This window comes from Artemia franciscana, chromosome 18 (assembly GCF_032884065.1).
Source record: "Artemia franciscana chromosome 18, ASM3288406v1, whole genome shotgun sequence".
Classification (NCBI taxonomy): Eukaryota; Metazoa; Arthropoda; class Branchiopoda; order Anostraca; family Artemiidae; genus Artemia; species Artemia franciscana.
The window spans coordinates 29,937,682-29,955,492 of NC_088880.1; the positions used below are offsets into that span (position 1 = coordinate 29,937,682).

Here is a 17,811-nt window from a genome sequence, read left to right on the forward strand (position 1 = left end):
CATTGAAGGATAAAAATCAGACTTTACACAAGGAGTTACCATCATATCTACCAAAAAATCTATTAGCGTAAATACAAACCCCCCAGAGATAGCTGAATAACAAGAAGAATAATATGAGATGATGAACTCAATTGTTTTGGCCAACAAGTTCCGGTGTCTTTTGACGACCCTGCTTTACGCAAATTGAAATGCAAACCAAATTCAAACCATTAATAATATTTATTTTCTTAAATAGTTTTACATTACAAATTTCAGTTTAAATATACGCAACCGTTTCGAAACAAGACAAAGATGTATACGAACTGAAAACCAATATACAGTTACTCAGATACGACCAGGGTTTACACACCTAGTGATTTACCACTATTTGTAGTGATTGTTTATATTGTCTAAACGAAAAAAAATCACTAAATCAGCAAATAAATCACCACATTATTGAAGAAAATCGCTAATCAAACAAAAAATCATTAAAATCTAGTGATTTTTTCTCACTGGTTGGCAACCCTGGATACGACTAGAAGGCCTAGACGTAAAATCCCAAATGCTATGAACAGCTTCAACATGGTCGTAAAAAAACGAATTACTGAAGTTTTACAATACATTAACCATTCCAACCTTACACTTCTGGAATTTCAGTTACCGCGGGAAGCAACGTCATGAACTACTACGCAGATCAAACGCTTGTGGCAGCTTTTAAATTTAATCTAACTTTTTCATTCAACATATCAGACAAGAAACAAAACAAGTATAAAATAGTACTTAAAACAATTGTAGATTGAAATCTAGCTTGTATTTTCTTTTCAGGTTTTGCTTATACACCAGTTGTTACTACAACCTACCATGTTCAACGATCATGATGCACTGTAGTTGAATATGGTAAGTGAATTGAAACAAAAACAGTTAAAAGAAAGGGCCAAACGATTCAAATTTAAAAGGTCACAACAATCGCATGTAAATTCTTACATTAGTAGTTAAATTTTGAGTTATGTGCACAAATTAATAAGTAATATTTCAGTTACATGCACATTGAATAATTACGTTTGAAAATTTGTGTAAACAGGGATGGATAAGAACAGATCGTAACTGAACAACCTTGACTTTAGAAATGTGTCAACAATTTCAGCTGTGATTTAATCGTAAGCAGTATTCCCTCCTCCCCCCATCTTAGACACACATCTGGAATTATTTCCTCATAATTTAAAAAAACAAAACAAAAAACAATCAACTTAATCGGAATTGAAATTCTAACGTAACATCTACAATAGCCTACAATTCACACTAGAAGTCATTGCCCAACATTCTCCATTTATCTCGAGTGCCAGGGCCCAAGAAAATATAAAGGTATCTTAACATCCTGTTCTCATTTCACAACTTCACATTCTTTATATGCATTTTAACTTCTTATTCTCATTCCACAACATCACATTTTCTTGAACAATATAGGTACTTAGGTATGTGCCACTTGTTTCTTACAAGTCTATTACTTGTCATCCGTTACTTGTCAAGAATTATCCACAATATCAGCAACCCACTACTTGTTTTTAGCCAAAAAAATCACTCCTCTTCTTTTGGTCACAACTTCGTTTCAACCTTTGACATAAACACTTAGATGGATTTATCAAAAACGTTCTATTTTGAGCCAATTGTCCATCTAGTTAATGAAATTTGGTATCAAATTAAGTTAACTACCTAAGCTGCAGATTAGCCCTTGATAGCCCATACTGCTACTGATAGTTCACGATGTGAACAGTAGGATAGATTTATCAAAACATTCTATTTTGAGCCAATTGTCCATCTAGTTAATGAAATTTGGTATCAAAATAAGTTAACTACCTAAGCTGCAGATTAGCCCTTGATAGCCCATACTGCTACTGATAGTTCACGATGTGAACAGTAGGATATATTTATCAAAACATTCTATTTTTAGCAAAATTTGTATAATTTTTTTGATAAATCTGATAAGTTGGTATCAAATTTAGTTCACTACCTAGGCTAGAAATTTGTCTAAAACAGCCACCGATAGACTACGATATGAGGAATTGTTCAGATTGATCAAAAATATTCCCTGATGAACCAAATATCTATCTAAAAAATGTAGATAAATGGCATCAAAGTTAGTTCGCAACGTAATCTATGCATCTCATTTAACATAGAATTCAATTTTTTTCGAATTCAGAATAGAATAAGAGATAAAAAGGAAAATAAAAATACTGATAGTTATTAGCTATATCTTACAGAATAAATCATTATAACGCGAATCGAAAAAATGCAAGCCCAATAAGAAACAAAAGTAATTGAAATTATGTTCTAAAGGTTTGAACGAACCGACCATTAAGCTAAAAATTAAGATTTATGTTCTATGTGCAAGTTTTTGGTATTCTATTTCTCTGCAGTCTTACGGTTTTAATGTTTCAACATGAGACAAGAATTTTTCTATCCATTTATAGCAGCGAACAGATATAAATCTAGGGAGAAACACATTTTTTAGAATAATGTACGTTTCCCCATATTATGTGTTTTTGGTCTTAGAGAGGTGGGGGGAGGGGCAACCCTTTATTCTCTATCATGAATATCGTTGTTCCCCAATACCGAAGCATGAAATTATTCATTACAAAAATAAATCTTAAATATTGGAGCATACTACATTCGGGTTAAATAAGGACTAGAAAATGTTTTATTTTCGAAGTTCTAAGAGTAAGAATAATAAATTGTATATCAGGGCAACAAGAACACCCATTTTAGAAAACTGTGCTGCCATCTTATACTGTAAAACCCGTTTCAATACGATTTAGGTAAAGTACATTCAAATAGTAAAATTTAATCATTTGGGGCGTTCTTACATTCTTTCAGACCATTTTCAATTTTAATTGAATTTTCACTTTGAATTTGAGTAATTTCAAAGAGAGGCATGAATTTTCTGCTGAAGATCACGGTCAATAGACTGCTTGACATTAATAATATAGAAGGACATATATAAAGGCAAAAAATTAGGATGGATCTTTCTCAGACAATTACACGGGAATTTATTTCGGGAGGGGCTCATATTTCGGACGGGTTTATCAATAGCCTCCAAAAGCAAGCAAATTTTGCACAGAATGTGGTGTAAAGCGCAAAAAGATGGAAATTACAGAGGAAGAGAAACAAACCCTAAGCCGTCCCAGCGTACGCGCTTGCTTCTTCCAGGCTTAGTGCGGCAGTATAGCAAATGAAGAATATTTTTTTTTTTTATTGATTTTCGAAGCTACTTTTTACAATTCACAATTCCACTTTCAAACATGCTTTACTTGACACTTACAAAACAGTTTTTTACTAGATGTGGTACTTGGTCAAAATTTTAGCTATTAAATTTAATGTCTCGTTTTGTGTCGTTAAAATTTTATTGTTTACTATTTCTACTTCACTTGATTTTGCTTCATTTCATGTATTTATAGCGTTCTTATTGCATAATCTTTGACTTGTGTTGTTAATCCGTTTACTCAACAAGCTTTAAAAAAACACAAGTCTTGTAATAAATTGTTAGCACCATACGTTTTCATAGTAAGGGTTACACCCCCCCGGAAAGCGTCTGAGAACCTGCCACAGGGCAGTTGTCCCTTCGCCATGAACTTAATAACTTAAAATAATATAAATAACAATAATATTTTCACCATCAGCTAAAGTGGTCGCTATTCTCATCTAAACTGAATACTTTGTATTATTATGACTATATCTACCAACTACATCATTTATCTAGGTCTAAATAAGCCTCCCAGTTAAATCTGTTTTTAGAGTACCAAGGACAATAAAATAGAAACTTTTTTCCCTTGGACCCAGCTTAGGTCTATTCATACCTGAAAACTGCAATTTTTAGTCATTTTTATTGTGGCTGTTTCAAAATTATGAACAGATAGTAAAAATTTTTGTCAGCGTTGCCACGTTCAACCATGAAAATAATTAAAAAATAACTAAATTTGACGTTTTTTGTCCATAAACATTCAAAATTTATCAATCAGTTGATTCCCAACGACAGATACATTTTTAAAAGAATATGTAACTATTAAGCTGATTAGTGCTATATATTTTTAGCTTTTTTTTGGCTGACGTTTCACCCATTTTTTTTCTTATTTGGCACCCGCAACCACCAAAAATGCATACCTGTACTTTGAGGTCTTTTTCATTAAAAATTAGATTATCAATTTGTCCTTTGTTTTAAATATATACAGGGTTGGATAAAACTTCACTTAACCAATTTAAAGATTAAATTTCACTTTCACTGTCCTTAGTACTTCAACGCCCACTTCTATAAACTAGTCTCATTACTTTTCTAATTCTACCGTGACAGGTTTTATCATAAGAGATCATTCAGTTACAAGCAAACATAGGAACAGAAATAAGCTAAACAATTTAAGCCGACATATCAACATTCCCATATTCAGCAAACATAGGAGCGGAAAATAACTTAAAACAATCTTGGCCGAAAAACCTAAATCAAACCTAAAAAAACTAAAGAACAATTGAACTTTTTGGCAGGCACATTATTACGTTTTCAGAAAAATTACTAATAACAAAAAAGGAAAAACTACCCTGGAAGATATATTCAGACACACTGGAAAAACCCTCTTCCAATCTGTATAAACCCCATCTTAATTGGTGTAGTAAAGGTAATAAGAATACTACACTTTTGGAAACTTATACACAAATGAGCAGGTTTTACTTATAGGAAAATTAATTAAAAAAGAAAATAGAAAAAATAACATGGGTGACAAGTTCAGGCACCCAGGAAAAAGCTTTATAGAGCCCCATCTTATATTATCTTTATAGAGCCCCATCTTAATTGGTGTGCTAAGGTTCATAAGGATTCTACACCTTAGAAAACGTATACACACATTGTAATAAACAGATTTTGCTTATAAGAAAATTACTAATAAGGACAATGGAAAAGCTGACATGGATGATAAGTTCAGACACATTGGGAAAAATGTTTCCTAAGCTGTATAAAGCCCCATCTTAACTGTTGGTGATAACGATCATGACGATTCTGCACTTTAGAAAGCTTAAACATAATATGCAGGGACCAGGTTTTAGTTATAGGAAAATTACTAATAAGAAAAACCGAAAAACTGAGGTGGATAATAATTTCAGACAGACTGGAAAAATAGTCTTTTAAGGTGTATAAAGTCCCGTCTTAATTGGTGTGATAAGGACCATAAGGATTCTACACCTTAGCAAGCTTATACATAAACTACGGAAAGGAGAACTAACAATACTATTGATCTTCATCTAGAAAATAGTCTTTTCCCGTTCATGTAACTTAAGATAAAGTAAAAGTAGGATAAAAAGCAGGATTTTGAACGCATTAGGTATGTACCCGGAAAGGGTAGATAGAGTCGCCTCCCCCCTTGTGGGACCCGCCATAAATGTAAAAGAATTAATCATTGTAAAAGAATTAATCATTGTAAAAGAATTAATCATTGTGACTATTCCATTCTTTTTCAGCCGGGTTTGCGCCCATTTTTAATATTAGTGACATGCTTGATATTACAGCGTTGTGTTTCCGTTACTGTAGGTTCAATTTATAACTGCATTGTGGTACCGAAATGTTACTCAAATATATGGTGCTACTGATATATTGACATCTCATGATAAGTTGAATGCCAGGTTAAAAGAAGAAATTTGCCTGAGATTAGGGCCTTTTCATCCTCTTATGCGATTATTTTGATTTATAAATACTAGATTTTTTTTATATTTTTGGGAAATTTGATTTACAAATAATAAAAATTAGAAATGCATCAGAAATGTGATTTATGCATTTTATTGTATTTTTCCGAGTCGGATAAGCATTTCAGGGGGATCGTTCAAACTCCTGAATAGGCTACGGCCTTGTTTGGTGGGAAAATTTAATTAAACAAATATATATTTAATATTACTTTGTTAGTGTTTTTCTTTTCTTTTGTTACTTCACTTTATTATTATGGTAGTGGGTTAAAACTAAATTAAATAACTGATCAACTTCATGGCTACATATTCTTGAAGCCGTATTCAAGAATAAGAAGAATTGAAGAAATAAATAAAAAGTAAGATTTTTTTATTCGATACGAACAGCATAGGAAACGGCTGAGTCTATACCACAAAGCTACCTGTCATTTTTTGTGTCTTTTTGTTGTTCTGGGTTTTAACCCAATTCAATTTCTGTCATTATTCTTACTCTGTTTTCAAGTTACTTTACCATTCGATAGAATAATTATCGGCATTCGACAAAACAATCAATATACCTACTTATAATCATGATCTTTCAAGTCTTGGCTTATATGAATTACATAATTTTTATGATTCATTCAATTCTTATGATCTTCGCAATTCTCTGTTTAAACTTCCCTTAATTTTCTTCCCTTTTAACCAATTCAACTTTAGAATTCTTTAAAAAAAGATCAAATTTCGAACAGTCAGAGCATCCGAGTAAACATTCAAAATTATAGCGTGTAAAAATAAGAAAAACAAAACACTAAAATATAAGCATGCTCATACTACAATAAAAAAGGAAGCAATTAATAAATAAGATGAAGAATCTATCGAAAACCAGGTCACAAAATTACATACTAATTTTTTACTTTGTTAATATTCACAGTCAACTAAAAAGAAGATATACTTAAAAGAAAAGCAATTTGAGACATAAGAAAAACAATTCAAAGATACATTCCTTCCTATATCAAAACATATTCCCTGTCAAAAGAGTTTGACATGTATAGTTTATGGAGCATATTCTGACCTTGAAGAAAAATGGCTCAAACCCACAGATATATTTATCTGTATTATATTATTCCTCCCAACTTTAAGGAATGGTATATTAAGGGTCATTTTAGGAATTATAGCAATTTGTAATTATAATAAATTTTAGGAATTTACAGTGATCTGAGTAACAATACGGATAATTAAATATGAATCAAGAGGTCGATACCCTAAATCCTTAAAACAGGGACCAAATAGGTCTTTGACAAGTGCCTAAGTCACTAAACCAGGGAACCAAAAACAAACAAAAAAAAGCTTCATGACTGAACAGTATGAATAATATATTGAGAATCAATATCACACAAGCAGAAGGGCGTATTATCCCTCTCGAGATGACATGAAGACCAAAAAATCTACTTTCGTATTTTAGATCGTGCAATCCTAGCAAAAAATTGATATACTGTTACTTTCCAAAATTTATTTTGGAATTTCGTAACATTTTTAAACAGAAAGCGTTTTTCAACTCATTTTTTTTTTTTTCAGAGGAAGGAGGGAGGCTGACCAATCTGTGTTGGGAGAAATTGAAGATCTGGTTCATTTGGCTATTTATACTATCCCTCTTATCCAAAGTTACAAGGTTCGCAGTTAAACTGTTATTTTGGTCATCTTTCTTATTAATATCCTTTTTTGATGCTCTCAGCGGCATCTTCAAACGCATTTTCTTTCGAAAAAGTTTTCTAGTAATAGAATAATATGATTGCCGTACAGGAGCACTAATTGGGGAGACAAGTAATTTGTCTACCACGCCAGATTTTGAAAAAGAAGTATTTCTTATGTTTTCAATTGTACCCCCCCCCCTTCTTTTTTTCTTGAATTGGAGACGATGTTGCCAAATACTGCTCTACCGATTATTTATATCTACATCTTGTTTATTTATCTTTGTTCGAAACAGGGTATTTTAGTCAATATTTTGTGAGTTCATACCACATAAGGAGAAAAGGAAAATCCCCCCTTCGAGATGATCCTAAATCCAGTCTTTGCTGGATTTTAATATCAATAGATTTCTAGAATTAAATACTTTTCAGATCAACCATTAGACATAAATTTAAATAATTCACGAGAGTTTTTGATAAGAAATCGCACAACTATTCAACATCTGGGCGGGGCTAAAATAGATTTTGAATTATAACTAATGACTCGGAACTGCAAGATCAGGAAGAAAAGAAGAAGAGGAAACAAGGGGAAAATAAACATACAAGAGGAAACATAACTATAACTACCCTAGGGAAGAGAATATTTTGTCGAAATATTAAAATTTAGCCACCTCATTCAAATTGTATAACCTAACACTGGGGCATCTTATCTTTAAATATATATCTCACATAAAGGACTCAAATCGAGACTACTTTTTTTTAACTGGATTTTCATATATCGGTCATTTCTCTTTATTTCTATTGCAATGGACTATTGCAGTATATTGAAACAGAATTTCAGTTAATGCTTGGCCTTTCATGCTTAAGCTGAACTCTATTACTGATGAAATTCCTGAAATATGAAAAATAAATTCTTAGGTGGTAAATCTTCACAGCTGGACAAATAGAAAGTCAATCCCTTTTTGGGGTGTTTAATGCAGAGGGTAAAATGGTATAAGCCGGTAATTGTCGTGAAGAACAATGTATTGTTCACACTATAACTCAAATGGTAAAATTAATTCAAATGATGAAGTAGTCTTGGCCAGTACAATTGTCACGAAATTAACAATACTGTTCACATTACAATTCAAATGGTGAAATTAATCAAGATGGTAAAGTCTCAGCCAATAAAATTGTCATCAACAAACAATTTACTGTTCATACTGTAATTCAGATGGTAAAGAGGTCTCAGCCAGACAAATTACCATAAGAAAACAATGCACTGTCCACACTATAGCTCAAAAGGTAAAATTAATTTATATGATTAAGCGATCTTGGCAAGTAAAACTACCCATCGAAACAAAATTAGACATAATTCAAAGGACAAAACTGGTCAATGGTAAGCAATCTCAGCCAGTAAAACTGTCAAAAAAATTATTGTAGAAACTATAGTCCAGATGGTAAAATGGTCTCAGCCATTTGAACTGTCATGAGAAAACAATATATTGTTCAAATTTAAATTCATATGTTAAAACTACTTCAGATCATGAGATGGTATATGCCATTTAAACTGTCATGAGGAAACAATATACTGTTCACACTTTACTTCATATGGTCAAATTATTTCATATGTGAAATCACCTCAGTCATTCTGTCACGAAAAAACAACATGGTCTCAGCCAGTAAAACTGCCATGAGATTACAGTATATTCTTCAAACTACAATTTAAACTGTAGAATTAATTCTGATGGTGAAACTACCACAGCATATTAACTGTCATGAAAAGACAACATACTTTTTGCACTGCAATTCAAATATTAAAAACAATCAAGTTCATACTATAATTCAGATGGTAGTCTCAGCCAGTAGAACTGTCATGAAAAAAACAATGTACTGCTCACACTATAGTTATGTAATATTTAGGATCAGAGCAGGATGCATTGCAATAATCCTTTGCAATATTTTTGCAAAGGATTCTATGTCTTGCAAAGTATTTTTGCAAAGGATGTTACGTATTGTCCAAGAAAGAAACCATCACATAAATTTAAAAACAGCTTCAAAAAACTTTCACCCAGACTTGGTTTTTATATTTGAACAAAACAAACATCAGGGGCGTAGTTTGCTATGGGACCAGGGGTAACAACCCCCCCCCCCCACCGACCCCAGTTAGCCACCCCCTCACCAACCCAGCTTAAATTTAGTTTAAAAAAAACTTGTTAAAGCTAGGATAAGCCTGAATAATTCAGGCATCCAGAAATACAGGTCAGTTGTCTTTAGTATATCTTTGCCTTTATAGTACTATATAGATTGAGGGATGGTCCTTATAGTTGCCCTATGTGTGGAGAGAGGGGTGAGTCTTTGCGTCATTTTTTAGGGAAATGTAGGAATATTGGATTTTGGAAATTTTGAGAAGTAGGTGTTACTTAAATATAAACAATATTGGAAAGTTCGTCCGGGTAGGTATGAGGTATCGTGATGATTTTCTTTAATACTTAGTTATAGTGTCTTTTCAGTCTAAGTTTTGTTGCTGTATTTTTTCGCTTGTTTTGTGTATGTCAGCATGGCCCAATTGGGCTTTCGAGTGAATAAATCTATTTATTTATAGCTAATTTTTCCGTTTTCACAGTCATTTCACTTGATTTGGGAAGATTGATTCCGACTTGCCCCCCCTCCCTCGCCAGAATTTTGGCGAAATTATGCGACTGAACAGCATTAATATTCTCCTCAGGTCAAACAACCCATTCTACAGAGTGGGCCTAGTTTTTCGAGCTTGTCTCCCCATGGGCCTATGTCATATAGGCCCATGCCCTTTTTCTGATGTCTGAATTTACCACGGACATCACACACCAAAGCATGCTCACCTCCCTATTCAGGGTAAAAAATGGTTTACATTATGACATACAAGTGAGCGATTATCATTTTTTTGGGTATGACAGATAGGGTAGCCAATATGACAACTAAATTTATAATGATATTGGAAAAAAATATTCATTGAGTTGTTTATTTTGTTATTAATTTTGAGGGTAAAGATTCGCCACTATCATAAAGAATACAAACTCGTTACGCCAAACTATAAAAACTAAAATAAAGGTACAATGTTAACATTTTTAAAGCCTTTCCCTTCCATGCAATGAACATAAAAGGTACGAGGTACATAAAATAAAAACTGAAATATTACACAGAAAAATACCGTTACCAAATTAGTATCCCGAAAAAAATATATAATACCCCAACTCTCTACCATGCATCAAATTTTTTAAATAATATTAATTCATATGACAGTTTATCAATTAATAACTGTTTATCAACTAATGATAGTTTATCAATTAATTATAGATTGTCATACCTCCAGCGAATATTAAAGAGGTATACAAACGAAGAAATAACAACAATATAGGAAGTGATAGAGAAACAAAGGTTAATGTTTAAAAAGTAAATTTGTTACCCCTTCCCCAAAAAATAAAAAATCATCCGCTGAACTGCATATCTAACGCCACTTTCTGAAATATAATACAAAATACCTAGCATAACATAAATAATGTCTAAAGGGAGTTAAGTCCCTAAAATTCACCCCCTACCCTAATCAATATAAACCTTAAAAAATGTGTATAATAAATCGACTTTAAAATCAGCAGAGCAACAATTCGCAAAATACAAAAAACAAATTCAGACTTCTAAAAAAGATTGCGAGACGGCAAAACAAAAATACAATCTAATGTGTGGATACTGGTATAGATCTAAGCAAGCATTTTAAGAAGCCAGCCTCCCCTTCAGCACTTTATCCCCCTCCCCATTCTGATCTTTTCTTTTCTTTGAAAGTCTGAACAAGGTAAAAGGAGAAAATTTTCTTCTATCACATATTTGAAAAGACATTACATACTATTTTTTTTTATATAATATATAATAGACATTATATATTATTATCCCAACTGCGTACCGTGGAACTTTAAAACTGACATGAAATAAACTGTCAAATTTCCAGTAAACATTAAAACGTAGAATAGGTTAAGAAATATAGAAACAACCACGTCGGACGTACTATCAAAGCAAAAAGTTGGTAAAATGTTGTATGTTGGTAAAAAGTTGTTGGTAAAAATGTTGGTAAAAAGTTGGTAAAATAAAAAAGAAAATGTTATTACATTTTCCGCTGCTTTAAATAAATATATATTTACAGAACCCCAGAACGAACGTCATTTTCAAATTACCAATTTATAATTAACAAATTACCAATGTCATTTTCAAATTACCAATTTATAACTAACGAATTACCAACGTCATTTTCAAATTACCAATTTATAATTAACGAATTACCGACGTCATTTTCAAATTACCAATTTATAATTAACGAATTACCAACGTCATTTTCAAATTACCAATTACTAATCCGTCATTACCAAGTTTCCAATGAACCTTAAATGACAAAGAGGTCATCTACAGAAGGCTAGTTCACGAGAGTTATTTACGATAAATGGATAATTGTTATAATATAGTGTTTCCGAACATTCAATTTCAAATTAGAAGAAAATATTAATGAAGTTGAGGACCTTAAAATAAATTGAAATTTAATTATGACTTTTAGAGGAAATCCAAGAAACATGAAGACTCTGAAAAAAGGTGGAAACATGCCATAAAACAGATTACACTCCTGCGTATATGCAAGAACAGATCTATGTGTAAATTAGCCCTCCCCCCACCTCTTTACTCATTTGTCTCTTTCTTTTTTGAACGTCTGAAAAAAGCAATCTAAAAATACCCTTTTTGCCCCATAGAAATTTGTTCTAAATATCCCTCGTGGTGCATGTTACGAAAAATTTAACATTAGAATGCTATCATAATTTCCAGTCTAGTGAAGGACAGGCATATTTTATTAAGAAGCGAGGAAGGGAGAATTAAGATAAAAAAAAAATAGATTACAATTCAAAACTGTAAATCAAATATAAATGACTAATTAATGAAGAACATTCATTGATAAATAATTGCTGATAACCGAATATAAACAATATTTGTAGTAGTAAATAATCAATCGATAAAAAAAAAAGAAAAAAAAAGATTGCGAAATGCAAGTTTTCTTTAACAGGAGCAATAAAGCTCCTAATAAAAAAAAACAAAAAAACATTTTATCTATGACTATAATCATAGTTTTACGTTGATGTTTACCTCAGGCCCTTCGACATAGCTTTTGAAAAAGCTCAACAAATTACATTTTTTCCAACTCCATTGTAATAGATTTGTGAGAAAGAAAGAAAGCTGAGAAACCTCAACCCTCCATTTATATAATCAACTTATTGTTAATCATTATAGTGTCTTGTTATTTAACCATTTCACTTTGAATATCAGAATATCTTTTCCTGGACAGGGGATGAGAGCACTTTATTTGGGGGGGGGGGGTCTAACTCTGCCCTTTTTCATGTTTTTTTGTTTATGGGAAGGGACAAGATCCTCCAGATCAACCTCAGAAGATTGTCGCCACTCCCCATCTCCAAATATGAGATACATACCACTATATACCCTGAAAATCATGATTGTCTTCATTACTCCTCCTCGCACATGAAAAATTTTTTCTCCCACCTAACATATCATATAGTAGTGCATTGAATTGATCCCTACTTGGTAGCAGGGGGCCTGATGTTTGATCCAGCTGCCGCAAGGTGGGCCAACAGGCTTGCTACCTAAACATGTTTAAGAAGAGCCGGTACCGGAAACGTCAACGCCCTACGCAACGTCCAAGACTGAAGAATCTTTACCTCTTTTATCATCTAACATGCTTCTTTATGATTATTTAAGTTCATGTAGGTAAATACCACTCAAAAATTAAGTTCCTTGAATTCTTAGAAGTAGGAATGCTTTATTAGAGCTTCCCTATCCCCTTAAACAGACCTGAATATTTAGAAATGGTTTAGTACTTGAATGATCAACTTTAGTACAATAAAAAAATGAATTCCTCATCTTTCAATCAAATGCCCTGTACCCGAATTTCCAACTCCATCTTCAAAATAAGGCAATCAAGAGAGTTGACGAAAGTCTGTTCCTCCAAGTATGTCAGGAACATACCCGAAAGTGGCCTCGAGCCTCCTCTCGCCCAGAATTCAGATTTTCTTGAAATTCTGGGCCCTTCTTGTTGAGACTATCAAATAAAACTTGTTCTTCTTTATTATTACAATGCCCAAAAGATATTGGTACACTCAATAAGGTATAGCCAAAGGTATAGAATACCCTGATATATATTCGTCAAGTTTTTCATGAGGAGCTTTTTTTTCCTGAACTTTTTTATATTACTGCCAACCCCCCCCCCCCCCCACCCAAGTTGTCCGTGGCTACGTACCTGATGTATATCCACCGATTTTTTACCGAGGAAAATTTGTCTCCAAAACTTGTTCTCTTTTTATTATTCCCCCCCCCCCCTCTCGGGTTTTGTTATTATTGCCTTATGTCCAACAATTTTGCCAAAGCAACAAGACAAATACGTACGTAAACGTCCCCATCGGATTAACCGGCAAAGGAAACATATGGGAAAGACTACTTGATAAAATATTTCCAGACGCTGCACGTCAATCAAGAACCGTCTCTTTTATGGAACTATTCCATCAGGGCCAATTGCTAATTCCTTCAAGCAAAGGTTACACAGATGCGTAAGACGTAGTTATCAAAATGGGGAAGTTGTACCCCCTCCCCCCCCCCCGGAATTTTTGTCCGATTCGTAAAAACATAAAATAAAGTGCATACAAACAATTTTTATGCGTTTTTGAATTTTTTTTGGTGTAACCCCTCCCCCCGAAAAAAATCCTTTTTTCCTACGACTTTTTTCGAAAAATCCTGCTACAATCCTGATTATCAATACAAAAAAAGATTGAAAGTGGGAAAAAGGAAAGCGGTAAATTCTAGTCTAAGGGCTTCTTGCCATCTTGGAAAGTAGTAGAGTTAGGTTAATGAAACTTTCAGGAATGAATTTAGTTCGGGTATTAAAATACCTTCTAAGGTATATCTTCTAAGGATAATTTCTAAGAATAGCTTAGAAGGTATTACCTATCAAGTTTTGACAAAGAATGTCTTAACTTCATTTCGAGGAAAATTTCTTTTTCATTGGCTTTAGTTTTTGAAACGTAATATTTGCTATTTTAGTTGAATTTTAAGCTGTATTAAGGATTTCTCCTAAATTTAATAAAAACAAATTTACATATCTTTAAAACCTTATAAATTGGGATTGAGCCAAGGCATAGGGCTCGAAACGCTTTTCTGCCTCCTTAAACAGAGGAGTTTTAAGGATGAGTGCAAAGTTTTATTTTATAACATAAAGATTATAAAAGGTCAATTCTTTTTGAAAATAGGTGCTTCAAGAAACCCTTCCAGGAGATCATTATTGCTCTGGATGCAATCCCGTGATTTCCACTGACCGAGATCAACTTCTTGCCAAGATGGCAAATAGCCAAAGTAGCTATTGGCAAATAGCCAAAATAGGAATTGTTAAATAGCCAAGATTGTAAAGATAGCAAAATATCATAAACTAGAATTTTCCCCAAGAAAGCTTTCTATTATATATTCGATTTCATTTGACGAAGTTTGTAAGTGTACATTCATTTCTCATAGTTTTGGATAATCAATGGAGAACACACAGAACAACAATCACAATAAGGAATGCTTAAAAATTTTGAACTATACAAATTCTCTTGACTAAAAAATTAAACAAAAATATTCAAACAGGACGCAGACAAAAAACAGTTTCAAAACTCACACTTCATCATTAAGAGAAATAGAGAGATAAATAGCATAAACGGAAAAATACAATAAACAGAAAAATAGCATAAAGAGAAATAAAAGATAAATAAATAAAAAAGTAAAATAAATAAAATCAAATAAATTAAAGAGAAACAAGACAAAATTAAAAGAAAAGAAGGAGCGACAAACATAATATCGTCTTATTATTTACTGAGTTCGTCAAAATTTGAAACAAAAAAAAAGAATATTCGCAATTAGGCAACTGAACCACTCAGAAACAAAATTAATCAAAGCGAATTTTGTATTAATTGACTATTTTCAATCTCCCTTCGCAGAAAAACCGTTACTTGCAACGTGTATTTTCGTTCGGCCTGCTTTCCACAAAACCATCTGTTCTAAGCTATAGACTTGATTGAATTGGCTCTTGAACAACTTAATGTTAAACATTAGCGATGACTATCACAAAGCAGAGATACGTCAAGTCCTAGTTTGATGGTTTTGCCCCTCCCTCCCCCCCCAAAAAAAATGGATATTTCAACCAAAAAGTCCATATTTCTCAAGCCACAGAAAACCAGCAAGATCTGTTCCCTATAATGCCTTATTAAAAAGTAAGACTTAACTTCATTAGGTTGGCTTTAGTGACATATCCTTTTAAGCCAACTATTTTATTTGTGAAAAGCATTTCGGGTTGGGAATCTAATCCATCTACATAATTCGACGATACTATATTAGCCCCGCCTTCTAAAACCTGATTGGAGAGCATACATTAATTTTAAACTAATTAAAGGATTAAAAAGTTTTTTTTTAGCCATACATCTGATTGTAATCCCTCTGGCCCTTCATGTTTAAGTATTGAACCCATATTACTAGACAATTTAAGAGTAACGTTAAATATAACGATATACGATTAAGTTTATAACTGTAACGATATATAACGTTAGATAACGTAAATACGATATATAACGTGCATATACAACGTTTATAACGTTATATTATTCAACATAACGATTAAATGATTCACACACAAAAACTACTTTCTGCACAAAATTTACAATACAATCCCAAACTAAATTTCAAATAAACATCAATTCCACAACCTTAACGTTAACTGAAACATCACAGTCCATATCACATACATTTACCGACTATATCTACCGTGGCAGTGGTTCAAACCAGTTCAATTTAAAGGCACTTTCAACTATCCACAGTTCTAGGTAAGCAGTCCTTAAACATACAATATTATTGCTCAATAGTTCATCCAATGTTCAGTTGCTGTGACATATTGGAAAAAAATTGCTTATTATTCAGTTTTCAATAGACTGGGTTTCCAAAAAAAAAACATAAATAAAAGAAAGTAAGAAAGAAAATAAATTCAAAAGTAGTTATCGCACTTATGTTACAAATTAACATGTGTGTTTTTTTTTGTTTTTTTTTTTTGCAGAAACCACCTAGGAATCGAGGGAATGGAAATGCAGACACATTTAAAATGTTTAAAGGGTTGATTGATTAAAATGATGCACAGATGAATGTGATTAGAAAATTATTTAAATGAGAATCACAACAGCTAAAGAAAAAGGCATTATAGAAACGATAACGAGAATAAAATTGAATTGTAAACAAAATATAGAACAGTTATCTGTGGTTGGAAACTGGAAAAGACGTATTTTGTAGTTTCCATAGTTTAGCATACATTTTTTATTTTTTTATTATTGGTTCTCCCTGTCTTCGTTTTAAATTAAAAAATAAGCTTTTTTGAAACGAAATTATAGATCAATGTTGAAACTAAAAACGAACGGAGGTTACCCTTTTGCTGTAACATATTGAAAAAAAAATCGCTTATTATTCAGTTTTCAACCGACTGCGTTTCCAAATAATATTCCCTACCAGCGGTGCTGATCTCCTTTCATGGCCTACATTGAAAACGTATTTTCAATGGGGGGTTAGAGGCCAGTCATCCTGTGCTTTCGCACAAATTTCCTGTTTACCCCCCAATATTTCTTCAGGTACCCAATTAGAGCTAGGTCAACCCTGGTTGAGCAAACAAAGTCGCACCACTGAACCCCGTTCCAAACTAAATAGCCAGTTACACCAGGATTCATCTAACGGGCTAACAAATCGGCTAGGACGGCCAGACAAATAAATTTAATTTTAAGTTTTATGTTTCCTATGCAAGTTTTTGGTGCATCATTTTTCAGCAGTCCTCACAGGAGCCAAATCACGAAAACAAAGGGGGGGGGGGAAGGGGCAATTATTTTTTCAGTTTTGAATAAGGACGCAATAAAACTTATTTTTGAATCTTGTGGTGGGGGCAATTTCTTCGCTTTTTTTCAATGAGAATACAAAGAATGGTATGTTTCAAAATCCAGGGAGAGGGGTAAATATTCCCTCTTCCATTCACACCACGGACAGTCCTCCAATTTTAATGTTAGAACTTAAATCGTATTTTCAACATTCAAGGTAATCAGCTATCGTCAAACTACATTTTTGAAATTTGCTTTGCAATTTTTTATATTCAAAAATACATTGAAAAAAAAGTTTTAATACTTTTTATAGAAGTTTAGATCATTCTTTATGAAATTTTTGGTAACACAATAATTCTACAATTTGTAAGAGGACTATCTTACAAATTGTACTATCATTAAAAATTGTACTATCATTAATAATATATATCAAAAAAAAATTATTAAAATTAAAAAATTAAAAAAATTTAATTAAAAAAATTAATTAAAATATATCATTAAAAATTGTACTAATTGTACTA

At 32.5% G+C, this 17,811-nt stretch overlaps 1 protein-coding gene across 2 annotated transcripts in view; it reads right to left on the reverse strand.

Annotated features, from left to right (window-relative positions):
• Window positions 1–200: 200 nt before the first annotated feature.
• Window positions 201–17,811, reverse strand: part of LOC136038857 (zinc finger and BTB domain-containing protein 8A.1-B-like) — a 56,491-nt gene continuing 38,880 nt past the window's right edge. The window contains exons 6-7 of one of the 2 annotated variants that reach the window (XM_065722309.1): window positions 4,927–17,669; window positions 201–4,845 (exon numbers count right to left, since the gene is read on the reverse strand). The gene's annotated coding sequence lies outside the window, so the exon portion shown is untranslated. Of the gene's footprint in view, window positions 17,670–17,811 lie in introns of both variants that reach the window. The other variant, XM_065722308.1, reaches the window with a different exon arrangement.